The 6,266-nt window shown below is 42.4% G+C and overlaps 1 pseudogene; it reads right to left on the reverse strand.

Moving 5' to 3' along the window:
• Positions 1–569: 569 nt before the first annotated feature.
• Positions 570–1,205, reverse strand: LOC135528997 (RING finger protein 32-like; annotated as a pseudogene).
• Between the last annotated feature and the right edge of the window lie 5,061 nt (positions 1,206–6,266).

Raw genomic sequence — 6,266 nt, forward strand, 5'->3', positions numbered from 1 at the left:
TTCTGGTGTGCAAGACCTTGGTTTCTTGCACACCAGAATGTTCCACTGGATGTCATAAGGTGAATTCACCAATTTGTAAGTCGCTCTGGATAAGAGCGTCTGCCAAATGACTTAAATGTAAATGTAATGTAAATGTTTCTGCGATGTGGCTGGTTTTCCCCTTTGTAGTCCGTGATTGTCTGTAGACCCTGCCACATACGGCTCGGTTGAATTGCGACTCCACTTGGTCTCTATACTGACACTTGCCTGTTTGATTGCCTTACAGGGTTAATAACTACACTGTTTGTATTCGGCCATATTCCCAGTCACCTTGCCATGGTTAAATGTGGTGGTTCGCGCTTTCAGTTTTGTGGGAATGCAACCATCTATCCATGGTTTCTGGTTTGGGTAGGTTTTAATAGTCATTGTGGGTACAACATCTCCTATACACTTCCTGATAAACTCAGTCACCGTATAAGTGTATTCGTCAATGTTATTCTCGGTGTCACGTCTTCTACCGAAGTCGGTTCCTCTCCTTGTTCGGGCATTATTCGGCGGTCGACGTAACTGGTCTTCTAGCCATCATCGATCTATTTTTCATGTTCCATTTGTTTTGTCTGGTTGTCTTTTGGGGGAATTGTTTTCCTCATATGTCCGTACCACTTCCGAACAACATAGCAAACACGCTTGAATTCTGATGGCACACCTCTCTTTGAAGAGGCGAGCTCCATCGTGGATCACTTTGGTCTCACACTGCTCCTTCCTGCACATAGGACAGCACTTCCTGCCTGAAAACATCCCAAAGGTCTGCAGACAGGCTCTGTGAAACACATGGGAGCCGGAGAGCAAAACCTGAGTCTGTAAGCAAATCTCCTCATTGCAGATCACACAGGGCTGCTTGGAGTCCCCTTCATGAATAGGTCTCGACCCGACTCCATTCATCTACCGTCAGTTTCCTGGCCGGGGACTGCACCAAACCCAATTTCTGGCCCAATGTCAGTGGTGGAGCTGCTGGGTCAAGCACATACTCTTTCTCCTCTCCATCGTGTTGTTGAGTCCCTTTCTGTTTCACAGTTCCATGGTTCCGTTTGCAGTGTGTTTGTGGAGGCTCTTAAGCACCATCTTGTTTTCACAGGGTCACACAGTGACAAATTCTGAAGCAGTAAGTTTCGTGCCATATGGTCTTGAAGAGCAACGTTTGCTTTTGATTTCAAGCCCTTCTGCATTGTGACCTGTTGTAGGTAGTGTTTGTATGGTTGTTACTTAGTAACCAAGGAGGCAGTCCTCCATTACCTCTCCATTCCAACAAGTTCCTTAATAAATTGAATCCAGGTGAGTGCAACAACCAGACAAAACAAATGGAACATGAAAAATAGATTGATGATGGCTAGAAGACCGGTGATGTCGACTGCCGAACACCGCCCGACCAAGGAGAGGAACCGACTTCGGTAGAAGTCGTGACACTCGGAGGCTACCCGGAACATATCCCAGTTCGCGTGATCAAAACAATTTTGAAGCGTGGATTCCAATTGGTCAGACCAACATTGAATAGTCCTTAGCATGGGTACTTCCTGTTTGAGTTTCTGCCTATAGGAAGGGAGGATCAAAATGGAGTAGTGATCAGATTTGCCGAAGGGAGGGCGGGGGAGGGCCTTGTAGATATCCCAGAAGGTGGAGTAGCAGTGGTCGAGTGTTTTAGCAGCGCAAGTGCTAGAGTCAATGTGTTGATAGAACTTGCTTTGTTAAAATCCCCAGCTACAATAAATGCAGCATCAGGATATGTGGTTCCAGTTTGCATAAAGTCCACTGAAGTTCTTTGAGTGCCATCGTGGTATCAGCTTGAGGGGGTATATGCATGACTGTGACTATAAATCGGTTAAACAAATCAAAATACATTTTATATTTGAGATTCTTCAAAGTAGCAACCTTTTGCCTTGATCACAGCTTTGCACACTCTTGGCATTCTCTCAACCAGCTTCATGAGGTAGTCACCTGAAATGCATTTTAATTAACAGGTGTGCCTTGTTCAGGTAATTTGTTGAATATCTTTCCTTCTTTTAATGCATTTGAGCCAATCAGTTGTGTTGTGACAAGGCAGGGGTGGCATACAAAATATAGCCCTATTTGGTGAAAGACCAATTCCATATTATGGCAAAAACAGCTCAAATTAGCAAAGAGAAATTACAGTCCATCATTACTTTAAGACATGAAGGTCCGTCAATCCAGAAAATGTCAAGAACTTTGAAAGTTTATTCAAGTGCAGTCACAAAAACCATCAAGTGCTATTTAGAAACTGTCTCTCATGAGGAACACCACAGGAAAGGAAGATCCAGAGTTATCATTACTGCAGATAAGTTCATTAGAGTTACCAGCCGTAGAAATTGCAGCCCAAATAAATGTTTCACAGAGTTCAAGTAACACACATCTCAACATCAACTGTTCAGAGGACACTGTATGAATCAGGCCTTCATCATCTAATTGCTCCAAAGAAACTACTACTCAAGTTCACCAATAAGAAGAAGACATTTGCTTGGACCAAGAAACACGAGCAATGAACATTAGACTGGTGGAAATCTGTCCTTTGGTCTGATGACTGCTGTGTCTTTGTGAGACACAGAGTAGGTGAATGGATGATCTCCACATGCGTAGTTCCACCATGAAGCATGGAGGAGGAGGTGTGATGGTGCTTTTCTGGTGAAGCTGTCAGTGATTTATTTAGAATTCAAGGCACACTTAACCAGCATGGCTACCACAGCATTCTGCAGTGATACATCATCCCATCTTGTTTGCGCTTAGTGGGACTATCATTTGTTTTTCAACAGGACAATAACCCAACACACTTCCTGTCTGTGTAAGGGCTATTTGACCAAGAAGGATAGTGATTTTGTGCTGCATCAGATGACCTGGCCCCCACAATCACACAACCTCAACCCAGTTGAGATGGTTTTGGATAATTTGGACCGCAGAGTGAAGGAAAAGCAGCCAACAAGAGCTCAGCATATGTGGGAACTCCTTCAAGACTGTTGGAAAATCATTCCAGATGAAGCTTGTTGAGAGAATGCCAAGAGTGTGCAAAGCTGTCAAGGCAAAGGGTGGCTACTTTGAAGAATCTAAAACATGTATTTTGATTTGTTTAACACATTTTTGGTTACTACATGATTCCATGTGTTATTTAATAGTTTTGATGTCTTCACTATGATTCTACAATGTTGAAAAGTAAAAGAATAAAGAAAAACCATTGAGTGAGTAGTAGGTGTACTGACGCATTAGCACATCGGGCTCACCGATTAGTGTCACCTCATTATTCAGTATGTGTTACACCTGTGCTGGTTGCCATCTCATTAGTGGGAAAGTGTTTCACCTGTGCTGGCCCAGGTGTTATTTAAGAGTGGCTGGCCCAGTGCTACTGTTGTTTCGAGAGATCTGGAGGATTACCACCTTTATTTGGTGTGCCCTATTTTCAGACAAACAATCCTTCATCTTTCCTGTATTACTTTGTTTGCCTCTTCTTGGGCAAATTTATTGAGTGCTCATGGTGGGTGTCTTTTAGGTTGTTGTTAGTCCACTTTCAGTGGACACCCCCATGAGGGTCTTTCAGAACCTCTCCTAAAACCCCACCTAACTTTGTTAGTTCCTCCTTCTGAGTGACATTATTTGGTTGTCTTAAAAGGGAATCTAACAATGTGATTCAAATTTCTTAGCGATCATACTCTACGTTTTAGTTTGAGATTGTTGCTGTTATGTGCTGTCATGTGTGGCCTTCTGGGCTGTAGAAGGCCTTGAGCACTTGCCTTGTTTACAATTCAACCTAGCTAGCAAATTAAGAGGAAGACTGTTCATTTAGTCAATATAAGTGACTTCAACATGAATCAAACCCCTTTTTTTCAATAGCAATTGAGACTAAGTAGACCCAGAAATATATACACTGCTCAAAAAAATAAAGGGAACAATAAAATAAAACATCCTAGATCTGAATGAATGAAAAACTCTTATTCAATACTCTTTTCTTTACATACAGTGCCATTCCTCCTTGCAAAACAGCTCGAGCTCAGTGAGGTTGGATGGAGAGCATTTGTGAACAGCAGTTTTCAGTTCTTTCCACAGATTCTCGATTGGATTCAGGTCTGGACTTTGACTTGGCCATTCTAACACCTGGATATGTTTATTTTTGAACCATTCCATTGTAGATTTTGCTTTATGTTTTGGATCATTGTCTTGTTGGAAGACAAATCTCCGTCCCAGTCTCGGGTCTTTTGCAGACTCCATCAGGTTTTCTTCCAGAATGGTCCTGTATTTGGCTCCATCCATCTTCTCATCAATTTTAACCATTTTCCCTGTCCCTGCTGAAGAAAAGCAGGCCCAAACCATGATGCTGCCACCACCATGTTTGACAGTGGGGATGGTGTGTGTTCAGGGTGAGGAGCTGTGTTGCTTTTACGCCAAACATAACGTTTTGCATTGTTGCCAAAAAGTTCAATTTTGGTTTCATCTGACCAGAGCACCTTCTTCCACATGTTTGGTGTGTCTCCCAGGTGGCTTGTGGCAAACTTTAAATGACACTTTATGGATATCTTTAAGAAATGGCTTTCTTCTTGCCACTCTTCCATAAAGGCCAGATTTGTGCAATATACGACTGATTGTTGTCCTATGGACAGAGTCTCCCACCTCAGCTGTAGATCTCTGCAGTTCATCCAGAGTGATCATGGGCCTCTTGGCTGCATCTCTGATCAGTCTTCTCCTTGTATGAGCTGAAAGTTTAGAGGGACGGCCAGGTCTTGGTAGATTTGCAGTGGTCTGATACTCCTTCCATTTCAATATTATCGCTTGCACAGTGCTCCTTGGGATGTTTAAAGCTTGGGAAATCTTTTTGTATCCAAATCCGGCTTTAAACTTCTTCACAACAGTATCTCGAACCTGCCTGGTGTGTTCCTTGTTCTTCATGATGCTCTCTGCGCTTTTAACGGACCTCTGAGACTATCACAGTGCAGGTGCATTTATACGGAGACTTGATTACACACAGGTGGATTGTATTTATCATCATTAGTCATTTAGGTCAACATTGGATCATTCAGAGATCCTCACTGAACATCTGGAGAGAGTTTGCTGCACTGAAAGTAAAGGGGCTGAATAATTTTGCATGCCCAATTTTTCAGTTTTTGATTTGTTAAAAAAGTTAGAAATATCCAATAAATGTTGTTCCACTTCATGATTGTGTCCCACTTGTTGTTGATTCTTCACAAAAAATACAGTTTTATATCTTTATGTTTGAAGCCTGAAATATGGCAAAAGGTCGCAAAGTTCAAGGGGGCCGAATACTTTCGCAAGGCACTGTAAGTGGACAGTTTGATTTCACAGAAGTGTGATTGACTTGTAGTTACATTGTGTTGTTTAAGTGTTCGCTTTATTTTTTGAGCAGTGTATATTATAACATTTCAGTTGACTAAAACAATAGGATATAAAATTCTGACATCTAAGTGAACAGGATAAAACATTGAGAGTGAACGCGTTTCAGCAATAAGCACAATTAATTTTAGAGGCACAAATGCGCAGTTCAGTACAGCAGGCAGTGTTGCCAACTTAGCGACTGTCGCTATATTTAGCTAGTATTCAGACCCCTCTACCGACACATTTTCAAATAATCTACTCGTGACAAATCTAGCAACTCTTTCTGGTGTTGGAGACTTTGAGACTGACGTGAAAGCATGTCTTGTTCTTACTCTTAACGAGCAGCGGGTACTGCCGTGGACCCCACCCGTCCCAAAGCACTCACAGGTGGCCCAGTCCTCGCACCGCCGCCGGCTGAGGGCGGCATGTAAATTTAATGTTCTTTGTCTAAAATAAATCACTGCATTTGACTCACACAGCCTCAGTCATTTACTCACCTTGTCCACTGTGTATGTGCCTCTCTGTGACATAAGCTAAACATCTCGCTGGCTCGCTCATGTCCTGTCTAAACTGTACACTCAAAAATAAGGAAAGGAGTGGGAATCAAACCCTGAATTCAAAGGCTAGTTAAAGCGGTTTATTGGAGACGATACATGGGCATGCTGCCTGTATTGTGAGGCTGATTTCTACACCAAACTTAGTGATGTAAAAAAACACATGACTACTCAAAAACACTCAAAAGGCAAAGCCTTATCATTATAACAGTTCCACCCAAAACAAGCTGCCATTTATGGTTAAAAAATTGACTCTGCAACAAAGGCTGAGGCCATCATGGCATTAGCTATCGCTGAACACTGTTCCATGCTGACATGTGATCACATTGGAGAAGCATGTAGAGCTGC

Source organism: Oncorhynchus masou, chromosome 5, assembly GCF_036934945.1.
Source record: "Oncorhynchus masou masou isolate Uvic2021 chromosome 5, UVic_Omas_1.1, whole genome shotgun sequence".
Lineage (NCBI taxonomy): Eukaryota > Metazoa > Chordata > Actinopteri > Salmoniformes > Salmonidae > Oncorhynchus > Oncorhynchus masou.